Source organism: Phyllobates terribilis, unplaced genomic scaffold (genome assembly GCF_046119375.1).
Source record: "Phyllobates terribilis strain yellow unplaced genomic scaffold, ASM4611937v1 Scaffold_2__4_contigs__length_985480577, whole genome shotgun sequence".
In the NCBI taxonomy this organism is placed as follows: domain Eukaryota; kingdom Metazoa; phylum Chordata; class Amphibia; order Anura; family Dendrobatidae; genus Phyllobates; species Phyllobates terribilis.
The window spans coordinates 746,358,964-746,380,103 of NW_027362762.1; the positions used below are offsets into that span (position 1 = coordinate 746,358,964).

Sequence of the window (21,140 nt, forward strand, 5' to 3'; positions counted from 1 at the left end):
ATGGTGCTCCATCCCTATGCTGTCCAGGCGATCAGAATAAAAAAAGTTTAAGTCCCAGAGTGGGACAAAGTGAAAAAGTGTAAAAACTCTCAGAAAGTGAAACAATTTTTTTTTAAAAAATTGTAAAAATATAAAAAAAAAAAAAAAAAATAAATAATCCACCAAAAATAAAAATATAATGTACCCATCAATAAATATTATTATGAAAAAAAAGCAAACAAACAATAAAAGTACACATATTTGGTATCGCCGCATCCGGAACGACCTGACCGATCAAACTGTGCCACTAGTTAACCCCTTCAGTGAACACGGTAAAAAAAAAAAAAAAAAAAAAAAACGAAGCAAAAAACAATGCTTTATTACCATAACGCCAAACAAAAAATGGAATAACAAGCGATCAAAAAGACGAATATAAATAAAAATGGTACAGCTGAAAACGTCATCTTGTCCCCCAAAAAACAAGCCACCATACAGCTCCATCATCCAAAAAATCAAAAAGTTATAGCTCTCAGAATAAAGCGATGCAAAAAAATAATTTTTTCTATAAAATGGCTTTTATTGAGTAAAAGCGCCAAAACATAGAAAAACGATATAAATGTGGTACCGCTGTAAACGTACTGACCCAAATAATAAAGCTCCCTTATCAATTTTACCACACGTGGAACAGAATAAAAAAAACAAAAAAAAAACAATTCCTGAATTGGTGGTTTTTGTTTATTCTGCCTCCCAAAAATCGGAATAGAAAGCGATCAAAAAATGTCACGTGCCTGAAAATGGCACCAATAAAAACGTCAACTCATCCCGCAAGAAACAAGCCATCACATGACTCTGTCTGCCAAAATATGGAAAAATTATAGCTCTCAAAATCTGGCAATGCAAAAACTAGATTTTTAAAAAAATGCGTCTTTTAGTGTGTGACAGCTGTCAGTCATAAAAACCCCATATGATTCTGGTATCGCTGTGATTGCACCGACCCGAAGAATTAAGTCATCTAATCACTTATACCGCATGAGGCACGGCGTAAAAAATAAACTCTCGGGTTAGGGTTGTCCTAGGGTTAGGGTTGTGCTAGGGTTAGGGTTGTGCTAGGGTTAGGGCTGGCCTAGGGTTAGGGTTGGGCTAGGGTTAGGGTTGGGCTAAGGTTAGGGCTGGGGTTGGGGTTAGGGTTGTGATGGGGTTGTGATTCTTTTCAAAAGTAAGAAAAAAAGATGACGATATGGCGACTAGTGTTGAGCGCAAGTGCTCGCTACTTGAGTTTCCATCGGGTGCTCTGGTATGCATTGAGTCTCGTGGGTATTTGAGTGACATGCTCGAGTCTCCGCCCCATATGATTCGGGGCCAAAAAAACTTTGCGGGGATTGCCTGCCATGCACGAGCGATCCCCGCAAGTTTTTTTCTGGGTGTCTAATAACCGTGAAACATGCGTGGCAGGGACTCGAGCATGTCACTCGAGCACACGCAGTGCATGGTGCATACCTGAGTACCCGATGCAAACTCAAGTAGCGAGCACTTACGCTCAGGACTAATTACAACTTATTCAATATGATGACCTAATGTTATCAAATTCTGTGTCGTTCCTCTGGGCTCAAAATGTTCACTATACCCCTTGATAAAATCCTTGAGGGGTCTAGTTGCCAAAATGGGGTCACTTGTGGGTGTTTCAACTGTTTAGGCACACAGGGGCCCTCCAAACGCGACATGGTGTCCGCTAACAAATTGAATGGAAAATCGGCTCAAATTGTTAGCGGACATCATGTTGCATTTGGAGAGCCCCTGTGTGCCTAAACATTAGAGCTCCCCCACAAGTGTCCCCATTTTGGAAACTAGACCCCCCAAGGCACCTATCTATATGCATAGTGAGCACTTGGAACCCCCAGGTGCTTCACAAATTGATTGGCAAAAATGAAAAAGTGGAAAAAAAAATACTTTTTCATTTTTAAGAATCAATTTGTGAAGCACCTGGGGGTTCCAGGTGCTCACTATGCATCTAGATAGGTGCCTTGGGGGGTCTAGTTTCTAAAATGGGGTCACTTGTGGGGGAGCTCCAATGTTTAGGCACATAGGGGCTCTCCAAACGCGACATGGTGTCCGCTAAAAATTTGAGCCAATTTTCCATTCAATTTGTTAGCGGACACCATGTCGCTTTTGGAGAGCCCCTGTGTGAATAAACATTGGAGCTCCCCCACAAGTGACCCCAATTTGGAAACTAGACCCCCGAAGGCACCTACCTAGATGAATAGTGAGCACTTGGAACCCCCAGGTGCTTCACAAATTAATCCGTAAAAATAAAAAAGTGTTTTTTTTTCCACTTTTTCATTTTTAAGAATCAATTTGTGAAGCACCTGGGGGTTCCAAGTGCTCACTATGCATATAGATAGGTGCCTTTGGGGGGTCTAGTTTCTAAAATGGGGTCACTTGTGGGGGAGCTCCAATATTTAGGCACACAGGGGCTCTCCAAACGCAACATGGTGTCCGCTAACAATTTGACCCAATTTTCCATTCAATTTGTTAGCGGACACCATGTCGCATTTGGAGAGCCCCTGTGTGCCTAAACATTGGAGCTCCCCCACAAGTGACCCCATTTTGGAAGCTAGACCCCCGAAGGCACCTACCTAGATGCATAGTGAGCACTTGGAGCCCCCAGGTGCTTCACAAATTAATCCGTAAAAATAAAAAAGTGTTTTTTTTTCCACTTTTTCATTTTTAAGAATCAATTTGTGAAGCACCTGGGGGTTCCAAGTGCTCACTATGCATATAGATTGGTGTCTTCGGGGGGTCTAGTTTCTAAAATGGGGTCACTTGTGGGGGAGCTCCAATGTTTAGGCACACAGGGGCTCTCCAAACGCAACATGGTGTCTGCTAACAATTTGAGCCGATTTTCCATTCAATTTGTTAGGGGACACCATGTTGCGTTTGGAGAGCCCCTTTGTGCCTAAACATTGGAGCTCCCCAAAAAGTGACCCCATTTTGGAAACTAGACCCCCCAAGGCACCTATCTAAATGCATAGTGAGTACTTGGAACCCCCAGGTGTTTCACAAATTGATTCATAAAAATTAAAAAGTGGAAAAAAAAATACTTTTTCATTTTTACGGATTAATATGTGAAGCACCTGGGGGCTCAAAATGCTCACCACCCATCTAGTTAAGTTCCCAGGGGGGTCTAGTTTCCAAAATGGGGTAATTTGTGGGGGGTTTCCACTGTTTAGGCACATCAGGGGCTCTCCAAACGCAACATGGCGTCCGCTAATTATTCAAGCAAATTTTGCAATCGAAAATTCAAATGGCGCTCCTTCCCTTCCGAGCCCTGCCGTGCGCCCAAACAGTGTTTTTTCCCCACATATGAGGTATCTGCGTGCCCAGGGGAAATTGCACAACAAATTTTGTGGTCCAATTTTTCCTGTTACCTCTGCGAAAATAAAAAAATTGGGTCTAAAGTAACATTTTTGTGAAAAAAGTTAAATGTTCATTTTTTTCTTCCACATTCCAAAAATTCCTGTGAAGCACCTGAAGGGTTAAAAAAGTTCTTGAATGTGGTTTTGAGCACCTTGAGGGGTGCAGTTTTTAGAATGGTATCACTTTTGGGTATTTTCTGTCATAAAGACCTCTCAAAGTGACTTCAAATGTGATGTCCCTAGAAAAATGGTTTTGCAAATTTTGTTGGAAAAATGAGAAATCTCTGGTCAACTTTTAACCCTTATAGTTCCATAACAAAAAAAAAATGTTGTTCCAAAATTGTGCTGATGTAAAGTAGACATGTGGAAAATGTTATTTATTAACTATTTTGTGTAACATATCTCTCTGACTTAAGGGCATAAAAATTCAAATTTTGAAAATTGCAAAATTTTCAAAATTTTCGCCAAATTTCTGCTTTTTTCACAAATAAACGCAAGTGATATCGAAGAAATTTTACCACAATCATGAAGTACAATATGTCTCGAAAAAATAATCTCAGAATCAGGGGGATCCGTTGAAGCGTTCTAGAGTAATTACCTCATAAAGTGACAGTGGTCAGAATTGTTAAAATTGGCCTGGTCATTAACATGCAAACCACCTTGGGTTGTAAAGGGGTTAATCAGAAAAAATATCAGCAAACAACAAGGTCAGAATACTGCACACACAGTCTAAATAGGGACATTTAGTTGGAGCTTATATAGCGGTAGTATAGAGATTATAAGATAGTTGGCAATGAGCATTGCAAACAGGGAAGGTAAATAGGGTGTCAAGACAGCTGGTTTGCCAATGAACAAACCCTGTAATTAGTCTGCTGACTGGCTCACAAGATTGGCCAGAGGTAGCACCTGTTAATCTAGTTGGACGACGAAGTTCACTGCGCAAGCACCACCAGACATCTCTGCCAGTGCACACAGAAAGACCAAAGCGATGGTGCCTGACAAAGAGAATCAAAACTGGAAAATGGTGAGCTAAGTCTTATATTGCTTCGAAAATTCCTATCACCAGTCTGGGACTGCCATCCAGGTATAATAATAATGTTTAATCAAAGAGTGGGCAGCCCCGAAGTGGTGATTTTATTAAATATGTTATCACCAAAAGTGCTCATGCAATGGGGAAAATAAGTATCTGATACACTGTCGATTTTGCAAGTTTTCCACTGTGACAGAGTCACAGTGTTATATGTGAGGGGAGGTATGTTTCACTATGGCTGCAAGCCTTAGTGAACTGAACCTAGAACTTTCTCCAGCATGTTATATGTTGGGGGTGATGTCACCATTGTAAAGGGAGTGGTTTTGTGTGAATGACATAGAGATGGGAGGGAGTCATTCACCATACCTCCCCCTCAGAGTGTGGCTGAGCAAGGTTAAATGCTCAGTCACTTTTTTTTCTGTGGTGTGAGTTTGGAGAGACAAGTCTCCAAGCTGTGTAACTCAGCTCAGAAGGAGCTGAAGGGTTCAGGTGAACCTGTACACATATGGACTGTGTTACCATTTGTCTTTTGTTATATCTTTATGCAAGCAAGGCTGAGTTTATTTTGCTGAAGTCTTCAGTGCTTTATGCTGACATAATAAACCTGCAGATTAAGCCATTCCTGTATCTACTTCCGACTGCAGCCGGTGAGTCATCTTGCCACACCACCTACAAAGAAGGAAGAGGTCTGTAATTTTTATTGTATCGGTACACTTCAACTGTGAGAGACAGAATCTAAAAATAAAATCAGAAAATCACATTGTATGATTTTTAATTAATTAAATTGCATTTTATTGCATGAAATAAGTATTTGATCACCTACCAACTAGCAAGAATTTTGGCTCTCACAGACCTGTTAGTTTTTCTTTAAGAAGCTTTCCTACTCTGCACTCATTACCTGTATTAATTGTACCTACTTAAACTCATTACCTGTATAAAAGACACCTGTCCACACACTAAATCAATTACATTCCAACCTCTCCACCATGGCCAAGACCAAAGAGCTGTCTAAGGACACCAGGGACAAAATTGTAGACCTGCACAAGGCTGGGATGGGCTACAGGACAATAGGCAAGCAGCCTGGTGGGAAGGCAACAACTGTTGGTGCAATTATTAGAAAATGGAAGAAACACAAGATGACTGTCAATCTTCCTTAGTCTGGGGCTCCATGCAAGATGTCGCCTCATGAGGCAAGGATGATTCAAACAAAGGTCAGGAATCAGCCCAGAAATACATGGGAGGACCTGGTCAATGACCTGAAGAGAGCTGAGACCACAGTCTCAAACATTACCATTAGTAACACACTACACCGTCATAGATTAAAATCCTGCAGGGCACCCAAGGCCCACCTGCTCATGGAAGCACATGTCCAGGCCTGTTTTACGTTCGCCACTGACCATCTGGATTATCCAGAGGAGACATGGCAGAAGATCATGTGGTCAGATGAGACTAAAATAGAACTTTTGGTATCAACTCCACTCGCTGTGTTTGGAGGAAGAAGAAGGATGAGTACAACCCCAAGAACACCGTCCGAACCGTGAAGCATGGTGGGGGAAACATCATACTTTGGGGGTGCTTTTCTGCAAAGGGGACAGGATGACTGCACCATATTGAAGGGAGAATGGATGGGGTCATGTACCACGTGATTTTGGCCAACAATCTTCTTCCCTCAGTAGGAGCATTGAAGATGGGTTGACGGTTGGGTCTTTCAGCATGACAATGACCCGAAATACAGAGCCAGGGCAACTAAAGAGTGGCTCCGAAAGAAGCATTTCAAGGTCCTGGAGTGGCCTAGCCAGTCTCCAGACCTGAACCCAATAGAAAATCTTTGGAGGGAGCTAAAACTCAATGTTGCAAAGCAACGGCCCTGAAGCCTGAAAGATCTGGAGAAGATCTGTATGTAGGAGTGGGCCAAAATCCCTGCTGCAGTGTGTGCAAACTTGGTCAAGAACTACAGGAAACATCTTACCTCTGTAATTGCAAACATAGGTTTCTGAATCAAATATTAAGTTCTGTTCTTATATTGTGTGAAGTACTTATTTCATGCAATAGATTGCAAATTAATTATGCAAAAATCATACAATATGATTTTCTGGATTTTTTATTTGATTGTAGGTAGAAGTGTACCTACGATTAAAATTACAGACCTCTCCATTCTTTGTAGGTAGGAAAACTTGCATCATCGGCAGTGTATCAAATACTTATTTTCCCCACTGTAAGTAACTCTAATGCCACCGAAAGCCTGACTTTCTAGAAAAAGTCCAAGCTTCCAGGTTATGGGATTCTGGTGTAAGCAGGTGAACTATGCTATATGCAACAGCAGAGACACCAGGCGGAACAACAATCTACCTTTATTTGCTTAACAGAATAATATGAATAAAAAATTGCTATTAGAAGCAGATAATACAGACACAGAATTCACAGAATCAGTAGCAAAACAATTATATGAATAGGAATATATTAGCTAACGTACAATGGGTAATATCAGGATAAACTTGGGGTCTACAGTCCAACTTAATTCTAGTTGGGAGGGGGGGGTAAACTCTGTACTTGGCGGGAGCAGTCTCTAAGAACTACTACGGCTTTCTGGACTTGATAAGGGCCGCTGTTCCATCTCACTAGCCACACATTTTCCTAACAAAGTCTATCAGTTCTCTCTGGGCTGCTGGAGAGTCAGCCAGACCCCGTCTGGCCCACAACCCTCCTTCTCCCCACACCCGCTACTGTAAGTCTCTGCTGAAAGTGACGGCTCATCCCACATGTGTCCCCCGATCACTGGCCCAGGCATGGGTGTCTGGCCAGGTATCATGAGGACTTCTTCGGTACTTGACCGCCGTTGAGTGTCTCCTTGGTCCGTATCAACGGGGGCTGGTCCTCAGCTGTTGACCGATGTCGTCTGGGTTGGAAGCCTTGACTGGTGTAGCTCTTGTTTTCTGTGCTTGACCATCGTCATCTGAGTCTGGGCCTTGCTGGTACACACAGCTGCGGCAAACTGTCACGGCTGCTGAAGATGCAGCAGGGTCAACTGTCACATCCCTTGGCACCCAATCCTCTTCTGTTTTGGCGCTGGCCTTTTGTATCCAAGGCTTGCTTCGTCACCATCACCTGACCCAGAGCGCTGGCTAATTCCGTCCCTCCTGCAACCATCCCTGCTTTTGTCTTGCCAGTCTTCGGAAGAGGAAAGTCTCTAGCTGACCGGTACCTCTTCGGAGGTAACCCAACTTCTGCTAAGAGCCGTGTACATTCCCACGTCTTTTGTTGAATTTGTGCCCAGACGAACTTATCTTGTGCATACCGATTAGGAGGAATACCTGCATTGGCTCACTTTATCCTGCGCAGTTCCTCTGATAAAGGTTCTTCCTGGAGATCCAGGGTTTCAGCTACCCCACTGAGTGTATTATCCCCTGACCCGTTCTCTAACTTAGTTAGGGGTGATGGTGTCGACCATCTGCACATCAATCCACTCTTCTTCATGATCAGCCGCTGTCCCTGTATTGGTTTCAGATGAAATTTCTAGTGGAGCCCCCTTCTCCACCTCGAAAAGGCACGGCCGGAGCATATTCCTGTGAAGCACCCGTGTCAGAGCTCCTTCTTCATCTTCAGACTGGACCTCATAAACCAGGCCATCTGGATGCACCCTCTTCACAATTCGGTAGGGTACCGCCTCCCATCAATGGTCCAGCTTACTTCTGGGCCGCTTGGCCCATACCAACACCGGATTCCCTGTCCGAATGGGCTCTTCTTGTGTCAGGGTTTTGTCTGGGTGTTCCACCTCCCTGAGTTTTTGCTCTACCAATTGCCTCATCATCTGCACTTGGTGTTGATGTCGTCGGACCTAGGTGTTTCCAAGCTGCTTCCCGGGTATGGGTCCTCTGGATCTAGCTCTATCTCAGTAATTTCTCAGCCACTTCGTCCAAATAGTAAGGTCTAAGGCATGTATCCAGTGGTCTCATGGACCTGATTATTGTACACCTACACCAGCTTGGAAATGAACTCAGGCCACCTCATCTTCTGGTTCTCCTCCTGAGGCAGCAGCATCTGAAACAGGGTTCTGTTGAAGTGTTCACAAGCTCCATTCCCCTGCGGGTGGTAGGGTGTGGTTCGGGACTTATCAATGCCATAGAGGTGGTGAACTTCTTCCATTATCTTCCCTTGGAAGCAGGCCCCTTGGTCTGAATGAATCCTTATCAGACACCCATACACATGAATGAGGTCCCGACAGATTGCCCTAGCCACCTTTTCTTCAGTCTGATCCCAGGTTTGAGTGACCACATCAAATTTGGTGAAGTGGTCGGTCATCACTAAACAGTACTCATAACCATTGTAAGATGTTCCAATCATCAGATAATCTACCATCAATACATCCAACAGAGCGAATGTCCTTATGGCGTGAACGGGGGCCCTCTGCTTCAGGTGTTTGGTTAATTCACACTGGCGGCACTTTCAGCAGGTCTCTTCTACTGTCTGGTGCAGCTGGGGTCAGTACACCAACCATTGTAGACATCGGAAAGTCTTCACAGTACCAAAGTGGGCACACCGTTCTTGAGCTTCCTTGGCCAGACTGGCCGCCATCCCTCCTGGGATCACCACTTGCCAGGTGACATCCGGTTCTTGTGGCAGTTGAACCCTCTGGTACAGCAATCCATTCTTCACGAAGAGCCTTTCCCACTGGCTCAAAAGCTGTAAGATGCTTGCTGGCAGGGACGCTCTTAACTCCTGGCCAGGCTTTTGTCCCAGCATTACCCACTTCCTTATCTCCGCAAGTTCGGGATCGGACAGTTCGGAATCGGACTGCTGCAGATGAACCCACTCATCTCTTGGGTGCTCCAGGATCTGAGTATGCTTGCACTCTTCTCCCTCTTCTTGGGCAGCCACTACAGTGGCTGCGATCTGCTTAAAATCTGGAGTCCCATCACCCTCGAGATCTTCATCTGTGTCTCACTTCGGACCCGCTTGGGTGACCCGGGACAGCGCATCCGCATGTGTGTTTTGGGCTTTTGACCGGTATGAGATTTTGTACCGATACTTGGACAGACTTGCAACCCACCTTTGCTCCAGTGCTGCCAGCTTCGCATTCTCTAGATGGGTGAGGGGAATATTATCAGTCCGCACTGAACTTCCGATCGCGACAAGTATTCTGCAGTCTTCTTGGTCATGGCCCATACCAGCACCAATAGCTCTAGCTTGAACGAGCTGTAGTTATCTTCTTGGCTTCCCTTAATGATCGACTGGTATATGTAATCACTCGTTCCTTCCCTTCTTGGACTTGAGCCAGCAATTCCCCAGTCCGTACAAACTTCCATCTGTGTACAATACAAAGGGCTGGGAGAAATTAGCATAGGCCAGTATGAGAGCATTGGTTAATGCCATTTTCAGGGCATGGAAAGCTTCTTCCTGTCGGTGCCCCCACTGAATGGTCCATTGCTTGTGTCTTCCTGCCATTCCACTAAGGAGTTTGTGGAGCAGGACCACAACCTTCGCAAAGTCTTTATTGAACCTCCGGTAGTACCCTGCCAAGTCCAAGAACACTCTCAGCTCCCTCAGATTAGTTAGATTGGGCCACTTCTGTACGGCCACTACTTTTCCAGGGGTAGGGTAAACCCTAGCGCTGGAGGCGGTGTGTCCCAGGTACTCAATCTCCCTCTGGAACAAGTGGCATTTTCGAAGTTTGATCTTCAGCCAATGCATTCGGAGCCGCTCCAACACTTGTTCTAGCCGACTGAGATGCTCTTCAAAGGTGGAGGTTGTCATCCCAGTAAATTAAAGTTGCTTCAAAATTCAGGTCCCCAAGGCATCTTTCCATTTATCCTGTCGACTACACTAAATGTAAGCAGGTGCACTATATGCAACAGAGGAGACACTAGGCAGAAGAACAATCTACTTTTATTTGCTTAACAGAATAATATGAATAAAAGATTGCTATTAGACGCAGATTATACAGACACAGAATTCACAGAATCAATGGCAAAACAATTATATAAACAGGAATATATTGGTTATGTACAATGGGGAATATCAGGATAAACTTGGGTCTAAAGTCCAACCCAATTTTAGTTGAGGGGGGTAAACACTGTACTTGGCAAGAACAGTCTCTAAGAACTTCCACGGCTTTCTGGGCCTGACAAGGGTCGCTGCTCTGTCTCACTAGCTGCACATTTTTCTAACAAAGTCTATCAGTTCTCACTAGGCCACTCTAGTGTCTATCTAGCGTCTACTCTAGCATTATCTAGTGAATAAAAATATTAGGTTCATCATGGAATATCATGAGGACTGGAAGAAGATGATGAACGTCCTAAAGAGACACTGGAGTATCCTCAGATGGAAAGATAAAGTAATTCATAAATTATGACCTTATGAGACTATGCTAAGAGATGTCATCCAGTTTCTATATTTTGGATATAATGTGAAGTTCTGGTGAAGATCTGTCACAACACTGTTCCCACTAATTATTTTAGAGATGGGATGTGTTGTTGCCAAAATGTGGTAGAAGAAAGATCTTTGGGAATAATACTGTTGGATTTATTCCCAAATCCCCAAGTAGTTATATTTTAAAAAGTTTTTATGTGATAGGTTGACCCACCTGTCAATCATGACAGGGTGTATAAATATCCTGTGGAATGGGCCGACCTCGCCCTTAGAAAAAGCCGGTATCCCAGCGAAACGCGCGTCAGGGACACATGTTAAATGAAAGTTCAAGTATAATCTATTAGCACAGGAGTCCTTTTGAGCCTATGTAACATTATAAACTAGTTAAATTGCAATATGGTTCAGCAGGCACGCCAACTCTGCTCTAAGATACAATGACATGCTGACATGCTGGTGGCTCTTGAATCACAGGCTTGATCAGCTGGCGGTGTTGGTGAACCGCAGGCCGCTCGCAGGTGCATTGCGAGCGGTGCATTGAAACATATGTGGCGGGTAGTGTTGAGCGATACCTTCCGATATCAGGAAATATCGTATCGGATTGGATCGGGCCGATACCCAAAAAGTATCAGATATCGAAACCAATGCAAGTCAATGGGACACAAATATCGGAATGAAAATAAACCCTTTCTTTCCTTGTAGGTTAATTCTACATGAAGTAAAACAACTAAGAATAATGTAGAATGACATGAAAAGCCGGCAATTCATCAGCGGCATACACCGGTACCCGACAATTTACAACAGAAAGAATAGAGCTTCACACATAGATTAGATAGATAGAAACATGTCAGTCACATATATATGAAGTACAGTGACAGTGTTGCTTACTGTACTTGTCATTTAGTGTAAAGGATTTATTTAAAAAAATATTAGTGTTTTCGTGCACCGTCTCTTTAAAAAAGCCGGCCGGCAATTCAGCAGCGGTACCCGACAATTTATAACAGACAGAATAGAGCTTCACACATAGATTAGATAGATAGAAACATGTCAGCCACATATATAAGAAGTACAGTGACAGTGTTGCTTACTGTACTTGTCATTTAGTGTAAAGGATTTATTTAAAAAAATAATAGTGTTTTCATGCACCGTCTCTTTAAGAAAGCCGGCCGGCAATTCAGCATCTGTACCCAACAATTTAGAATAGAAGGAATAGAGAATCACACATAGATTAGATAGATAGAAACATGTCAGCCACATATATACGAAGTACAGTGACAGTGTTGATTACTGTACTTGTCATTTAGTGTTAAAATAAAGGATTTATTTAAAAAAAAATTGGCGTGGGGTTCCCCTTAATTTTAGGCTCTAGCGGAGGTTAAGCAGACAGCTGGGGCAAATGTTTGAAGCCTGGGAAGGGGGTAATACCCACGGAGCTTCCCAGGCTACTAATATCAGCCCCCAGCTGAATACCTAGCCTTTACTAGCTATTAAAATGGGGGAACCCCCCAAAAAAAATAACGTGGGGTCCCCCCTAATTTAATAACTAGCACAGGCTAGGCAGACAGCTGGGGGCTGATATTAATAGCCCAGGAAGGGTGCCATGAATATTGGCCCCCTCCCAGGCTAGAAACACCAGCCGTCAGCTGCCCCAGAAATGGCGCATCCATAGGATGCGCCAATTCTGGCACTTAGCCTCGCTCTTCCACGCTGCCCTGGTGCGGTGGCAGGGGGTAATAGGGTTGGGGTTGATGTCAGCTTATAATGCCAGCTGACATCAAGCCCAGGTTAGTAATGGAGAGGCGTCTATAAGACACCCCCATTACTAACCCCATAGTCAAAGTTAAAAGAAAACACAAACACCCAGAATAAAGTCCTTTAATTGAAATAAAGACACAATTCTTTATTGTTCTAAATTAAACCATACTTACCATCACGCCCATTCCAGCTGAAGCCAACGATCTCCTGCAATAAAAGTAAAATAATAAAGCAACCTCATCCTTACCTTTCCATGGTTCCCACGACAGCTTCAGCTCTGCTACATCGAGATGACAGGCTGGACCGCAGCAGAACGCTGCCATCCAGCCTGTCATCCCGCAGACACTGAGAAGCGCAGGCATGCTTGCGCTCCTCAGTGTCTCTCTGTGACGTCATCCAGATGAGCCGAGTTCATGTCCAATGAACTCAGCTCACCTCATGCACGTCACTGACAGCGTGGGAAAATTCTCCTGCACTCAGCGCTTCAGCGTGAGAATTCTCCCACGCTGTCAGTGACATACATGAGGTGAGGTCATGTCCAATGAACTCAGCTCACCTCATGCACGTCACTGACAGCGTGGGAAAATTCTCACGCTGAAGTGCTTAGTGCAGGAGAATTTTCCCACGCTGTCAGTGACGTACATGAGGTGAGCTGAGTTCATTGGACATGACCTCGGCTCATCTGGATGCCGTCACAGCCAGACACTGAGGAGTGGAAGTATGCCTGCGCTTCTCAGTGTCTGCGGGATGACAGGATGGATGGCAGCGTTCTGCTGCGGTCCAGCCTGTCATCTCGATGTAGCAGAGCTGAAGCTGTCGTGGGAGCCATGGAAAGGTAAGGATGATGTTGCTTTATTATTTTACTTTTATTGCAGGAGATCGTTGGCTTCAGCTGGAATGGGCGTGATGATAAGTATGGCTTAATTTAGAACAATAAAGAATTGTGTGTTTATTTCAATTAAAGGACTTTTTTCTGGGTGTTGTGTTTTTTTAAATACTTTACTAGAAATTCATGGTGGTCATGTCTAATATTGGCGTGACCCCATGAATTTCGGGCTTAGGGCCAGCTGATAATGCCAAGCTGGCCTTAACCCCTTTATTACCCAGTGAGCCACCGCACCAGGGCCCTGGATGAGTTGGGTACAGCGCCAGAAGATGGCGCTTCTATGAACGCGCCATTTTCTGGGGCGGCTGCGGACTGCAATTTGCAGCGGGGGTGGCCCAGAAAGCTTGGGTCTCCCTGCGCGGCGGATTCCAGCCCCCAGCTGCCTAGTTGTATCTGGCTGGGCACAAAAATAGGGCGAAGCCCCACGCATTTTTTTTTTAAATTATTTCATGAAATTCATGGAATAATTAAGAAAAAAAGGGCTTCCCTATATTGTTGTGTCCAACCAGGTACAAATAGGCAGCTGGTGGTTGGGGGCAGCCCATTCCTGCCTGCTGTACCTGGCTGGACACAAATATAGTGCGAAGCCCCACGTCAATTTTTTTTTAATTATTTCATGAAATAATTTTTTTAAAAAAGGGCTTCCCTATATTGTTGTGTCCGGCCAGGTACAAATAGGCAGCTGGTGGTTGGGGGCAGCCTGTTCCTGCCTGCTGTACCTGGCTGGACACAAATATAGGGCGAAGCCCCACGTCAATTTTTTTTAAAATAAATCCTTTATTTTAACACTAAATGACATTTGAGGAGTTAATAAAGATGCAGTCCCTAAATTATTATTTATTTTTTAATTAATTTTTCCCAAAACTTTTGACGTGGGCTTCGCCATATTTTTGTATGCCAGCCAGGTACAGCATCCAGCTTCTATGAACGCGCCATTTTCCGGGGTGGCTGCGGACTGCAATTTTCAGCGGGGGGGGGGGGCAGAAAGCTTGGGCCTCCCTGCGCTGCAGATTCCATCCCCCAGCTGCCTAGTTGTACCTGGCTGGACACAAAAATAGGGAGAAGCTTCACGTATTTTTTTTTTTTTAATTATTTCATGAAATTCATGAAATAATTAAGAAAAAAAGGGCTTCCCTATATTGTTGTGTCCAACCAGGTACAAATAGGCAGCTGGTGGTTGGGGGCAGCCCGTTCCTGCCTGCTGTACCTGGCTGGACACAAATATAGTGCGAAGCCCCACGTCAATTTTTTTTAAATCATTTCAGGAAATTCATGAAATAATTAAAAAAAATTGATGTGGGGCTTCGCCCTATATTTGTGTCCAGTCAGGTACAGCAGGCAGGAACGGGCTGCCCCCAACCACCAGCTGCCTATTTGTACCTAGCCGGACACAACAATATAGGGAAGCCCTTTTTTTCTTAATTATTCCATGAATTTCATGAATTTAAAAAAAAAAAACGTGGAGCTTCGCCCTATTTTTGTGTCCAGCCAGGTACAACTAGGCAGCTGGGGGCTGGAATCTGCAGCGCAGGGAGGCCCAAGCTTTCTGGGCCCCACCCGCTGCAAATTGCAGTCCGCAGCCGCCCCGGAAAATGGCGCGTTCATAGAAGCGCCATCTTCTGGCGCTGTACCCAACTCATCCAGGGCCCTGGTGCGGTGGCTCACTGGGTAATAAAGGGGTTAAGGCCAGCTTGGCATTATCAGCTGTCCCTAAGCCCGAAATTCATGGGGTCACGCCAATATTAGACATGACCACCATGAATTTCTAGTAAAGTATTTAAAAAAAACACAAACACACAGAAAAAAGTCCTTTAATTGAAATAAACACACAATTCTTTATTGTTCTAAATTAAACCATACTTACCATCACGCCCATTCCAGCTGAAGCCAACGATCTCCTGCAATAAAAGAAAAATAATAAAGCAACCTCATCCTTACCTTTCCATGGCTCCCACGACGGCTCCAGCTCTGCTACATCGAGATGACAGGCTGGACCGCAGCAGAACGCTGCCATCCAGCCTGTCATCCCGCAGACACTGAGAAGCGCAGGCATACTTCCACTCCTCAGTGTCTGGCTGTGAAGGCATCCAGATGAGCCGACAATGAACTCGGCTCACCTCATGTACGTCACTGACAGCGTGGGAGAATTCTCCTGCACTCAGCGCTTCAGCGTGAGAATTTTCCCACGCTGTCAGTGACGTGCATGAGGTGAGGTCATGTCCAATGAACTCGGCGCACCTCATGCACGTCACTGACAGCGTGGGAAAATTCTCACGCTGAAGCGCTGAGTGCAGGAGAATTTTCCCACGCTGTCAGTGACGTGCATGAGGTGAGCTGAGTTCATTGGACATGACCTCGGCTCATCTGGATGCCGTCACAGCGAGACACTGAGGAGCGCAAGCATGCCTGCGCTTCTCAGTGTCTGCGGGATGACAGGCTGGATGGCAGCGTTCTGCTGCGGTCCAGCCTGTCATCTCGATGTAGCAGAGCTGAAGCTGTCCTGGGAACCATGGAAAGGTAAGGATGAGGTTGCTTTATTATTTTACTTTTATTGCAGGAGATCGTTGGCTTCAGCTGGAATGGGCGTGACTGTAAGTATGGTTTAATTTAGAACAATAAAGAATTGTGTCTTTATTTCAATTAAAGGACTTTTTTCTGGGTGTTTGTGTTTTTTTTAAATACTTTACTAGAAATTCATGGTGGTCATGTCTAATATTGGCGTGACCCCATGAATTTCGGGCTTAGGGCCAGCTGATAATGCCAAGCTGGCCTTAACCCCTTTATTACCCAGTGAGCCACCGCACCAGGGCCCTGGATGAGTTGGGTACAGCGCCAGAAGATGGCGCTTCTATGAACGCGCCATTTTCCGGGGTGGCTGCGGACTGCAATTTGCAGCGGGTGGGGCCCAGAAAGCTTGGGCCTCCCTGCGCTGCGGATTCCAGCCCCCAGCTGCCTTGTTGTACCTGGCTGGACACAAAAATAGGGCGAAGCCCCACGTATTTTTTTTTTTAATTATTTCATGAAATTCATGGAATAATTAAGAAAAAAAGGGCTTCCCTATATTGTTGTGTCCGGCTAGGTACAAATAGGCAGCTGGTGGTTGGGGGCAGCCCGTTCCTGCCTGCTGTACCTGACTGGACACAAATATAGGGCGAAGCCCCACATAATTTTTTTTTAATTATTTCATGAATTTCCTGAAATAATTTAAAAAAAATTGACGTGCCATAGAGGTGGTGAACTTCTTCCATTATCTTCCCTTGGAAGCAGGCCCCTTGGTCTGAATGAATCCTTATCAGACACCCATACACATGAATGAGGTCCCGACAGATTGCCCTAGCCACCTTTTCTTCCGTCTGATCCCAGGTTTGAGTGACCACATCAAATTTGGTGAAGTGGTCGGTCATCACTAAACAGTACTCATAACCATTGTAAGATGTTCCAATCATCAGATAATCTACCATCAATACATCCAACAGAGCGAATGTCCTTATGGCGTGAACGGGGGCCCTCTGCTTCAGGTGTTTGGTTAATTCACACTGGCGGCACTTTCAGCAGGTCTCTTCTACTGTCTGGTGCAGCTGGGGTCAGTACACCAACCATTGTAGACATCGGAAAGTCTTCACAGTACCAAAGTGGGCACACCGTTCTTTAGCTTCCTTGGCCAGACTGGCCGCCATCCCTCCTGGGATCACCACTTGCCAGGTGACATCCGGTTCTTGTGGCAGTTGAACCCTCCGGTACAGCAATCCATTCTTCACGAAGAGCCTTTCCCACTGGCTCAAAAGCTATAAGATGCTTGCTGGCAGGGACGCTCTTAACTCCTGGCCAGGCTTTTGTCCCAGCATTACCCACTTCCTTATCTCCGCAAGTTCGGGATCGGACAGTTCGGAATCGGACTGCTGCAGATGAACCCACTCATCTCTTGGGTGCTCCAGGATCTGAGTATGCTTGCACTCTTCTCCCTCTTCTTGGGCAGCCACTACAGTGGCTGCGATCTGCTTAAAATCTGGAGTCCCATCACCCTCGAGATCTTCATCTGTGTCTCACTTCGGACCCGCTTGGGTGACCCGGGACAGCGCATCCGCATGTGTGTTTTGGGCTTTTGACCGGTATGAGATTTTGTACCGATACTTGGACAGACTTGCAACCCACCTTTGCTCCAGTGCTGCCAGCTTCGCATTCTCTAGATGGGTGAGGGGATTATTATCAGTCCGCACTGAACTTCCGATCGCGACAAGTATTCTGCAGTCTTCTTGGTCATGGCCCATACCAGCACCAATAGCTCTAGCTTGAACGAGCTGTAGTTATCTTCTTGGCTTCCCTTAACGATCGACTGGTATATGTAATCACTCGTTCCTTCCCTTCTTGGACTTGAGCCAGCAATTCCCCAGTCCATACAAACTTCCATCTGTGTACAATACAAAGGGCTGGGAGAAATTAGCATAGGCCAGTATGAGAGCATTGGTTAATGCCATTTTCAGGGCATGGAAAGCTTCTTCCTGTCGGTGCCCCCACTGAATGGTCCATTGCTTGTGTCTTCCTGCCATTCCACTAAGGAGTTTGTGGAGCAGGACCACAACTTTCGCAAAGTCTTTATTGAACCTCCGGTAGTACCCTGCCAAGTCCAAGAACACTCTCAGCTCCCTCAGATTAGTTAGATTGGGCCACTTCTGTACGGCCACTACTTTTCCAGGGGTAGAGTAAACCCTAGCGCTGGAGGCGGTGTGTCCCAGGTACTCAATCTCCCTCTGGAACAAGTGGCATTTTCGAAGTTTGATCTTCAGCCAATGCATTCGGAGCCGCTCCAACACTTGTTCTAGCCGACTGAGATGCTCTTCAAAGGTGGAGGTTGTCATCCCAGTAAATTAAAGTTGCTTCAAAATTCAGGTCCCCAAGGCATCTTTCCATTTATCCTGTCGACTACACTAAATGTAAGCAGGTGCACTATATGCAACAGAGGAGACACTAGGCAGAACAACAATCTACTTTTATTTGCTTAACAGAATAATATGAATAAAAGATTGCTATTAGACGCAGATTATACAGACACAGAATTCACAGAATCAATGGCAAAACAATTATATAAACAGGAATATATTGGTTATGTACAATGGGGAATATCAGGATAAACTTGGGTCTAAAGTCCAACCCAATTCTAGTTGAGGGGGGTAAACACTGTACTTGGCAAGAACAGTCTCTAAGAACTTCCACGGCTTTCTGGGCCTGACAAGGGTCGCTGCTCTGTCTCACTAGCTGCACATTTTTCTAACAAAGTCTATCAGTTCTCACTAGGCCACTCTAGTGTCTATCTAGCGTCTACTCTAGCATTATCTAGTGAATAAAAATATTAGGTTCATCATGGAATATCATGAGGACTGGAAGAAGATGATGAACGTCCTAAAGAGACACTGGAGTATCCTCAGATGGGAAGATAAAGTAATTCATAAATTATGACCTTATGAGACTATGCTAAGAGATGTCATCCAGTTTCTATATTTTGGATATAATGTGAAGTTCTGGTGAAGATCTGTCACAACACTGTTCCCACTAATTATTTTAGAGATGGGATGTGTTGTTGCCAAAATGTGGTAGAAGAAAGATCTTTGGGAATAATACTGTTGGATTTATTCCCAAATCCCCAAGTAGTTATATTTTAAAAAGTTTTTATGTGATAGGTTGACCCACCTGTCAATCATGACAGGGTGTATAAATATCCTGTGGAATGGGCCGACCTCGCCCTTAGAAAAAGCCGGTATCCCAGCGAAACGCGCGTCAGGGACACATGTTAAATGAAAGTTCAAGTATAATCTATTAGCACAGGAGTCCTTTTGAGCCTATGTAACATTATAAACTAGTTAAATTGCAATATGGTTCAGCAGGCACGCCAACTCTGCTCTAAGATACAATGACATGCTGACATGCTGGTGGCTCTTGAATCACAGGCTTGATCAGCTGGCGGTGTTGGTGAACCGCAGGCCGCTCGCAGGTGCATTGCGAGCGGTGCATTGAAACATATGTGGCGGGTAGTGTTGAGCGATACCTTCCGATATCAGGAAATATCGTATCGGATTGGATCGGGCCGATACCCAAAAAGTATCGGATATCGCCGATTCCGATACCGGAAACCAATGCAAGTCAATGGGACACAAATATCGGAATGAAAATAAACCCTTTCTTTCCTTGTAGGTTAATTCTACATGAAGTAAAACAACTAAGAATAATGTAGAATGACATGAAAAGCCGGCAATTCATCAGCGGCATACACCGGTACCCGACAATTTACAACAGAAAGAATAGAGCTTCACACATAGATTAGATAGATAGAAACATGTCAGTCACATATATATGAAGTACAGTGACAGTGTTGCTTACTGTACTTGTCATTTAGTGTAAAGGATTTATTAAAAAAAATATTAGTGTTTTCGTGCACCGTCTCTTTAAAAAAGCCGGCCGGCAATTCAGCAGCGGTACCCGACAATTTATAACAGACAGAATAGAGCTTCACACATAGATTAGATAGATAGAAACATGTCAGCCACATATATAAGAAGTACAGTGACAGTGTTGCTTACTGTACTTGTCATTTAGTGTAAAGGATTTATTTAAAAAAATAATAGTGTTTTCATGCACCGTCTCTTTAAGAAAGCCGGCCGGCAATTCAGCATCTGTACCCAACAATTTAGAATAGAAGGAATAGAGAATCACACATAGATTAGATAGATAGAAACATGTCAGCCACATATATACGAAGTACAGTGACAGTGTTGATTACTGTACTTGTCATTTAGTGTTAAAATAAAGGATTTATTTAAAAAAAAATTGGCGTGGGGTTCCCCTTAATTTTAGGCTCTAGCGGAGGTTAAGCAGACAGCTGGGGCAAATGTTTGAAGCCTGGGAAGGGGGTAATACCCACGGAGCTTCCCAGGCTACTAATATCAGCCCCCAGCTGAATACCTAGCCTTTACTAGCTATTAAAATGGGGGAACCTCCCAAAAAAAATAACGTGGGGTCCCCCCTAATTTAATAGCTAGCACAGGCTAGGCAGACAGCTGGGGGCTGATATTAATAGCCCAGGAAGGGTGCCATGAATATTGGCCCCCTCCCAGGCTACAAACACCAGCCGTCAGCCGCCCCAGAAATGGCGCATCCATAGGATGCGCCAATTCTGGCACTTAGCCTCGCTCTTCCACGCTGCCCTGGTGCGGTGGCAGGGGGTAATAGGGTTGGGGTTGATGTCAGCTTATAATGCCAGCTGACATCAAGCCCAGGTTAGTAATGGAGAGGCGTCTATAAGACACCCCCATTACTAAGCCCATAGTCAAAGTTAAAAGAAAACACAAACACCCAGAATAAAGTCCTTTAATTGAAATAAAGACACAATTCTTTATTGTTCTAAATTAAACCATACTTACCATCACGCCCATTCCAGCTGAAGCCAACGATCTCCTGCAATAAAAGTAAAATAATAAAGCAACCTCATCCTTACCTTTCCATGGTTCCCACGACAGCTTCAGCTCTGCTACATCGAGATGACAGGCTGGACCGCAGCAGAACGCTGCCATCCAGCCTGTCATCCCGCAGACACTGAGAAGCGCAGGCATGCTTGCGCTCCTCAGTGTCTCGCTGTGACGTCATCCAGATGAGCCGAGTTCATGTCCAATGAACTCAGCTCACCTCATGCACGTCACTGACAGCGTGGGAAAATTCTCACGCT

General features: G+C 44.7%; 1 protein-coding gene across 1 annotated transcript in view; it reads left to right on the forward strand.

Moving 5' to 3' along the window:
• LOC141227649 (amine oxidase [flavin-containing]-like) overlaps window positions 1-21,140 on the forward strand; it is a 197,912-nt gene that overhangs the window by 86,258 nt on the left and 90,514 nt on the right. The gene's annotated exons all lie outside the window — the stretch shown is intronic.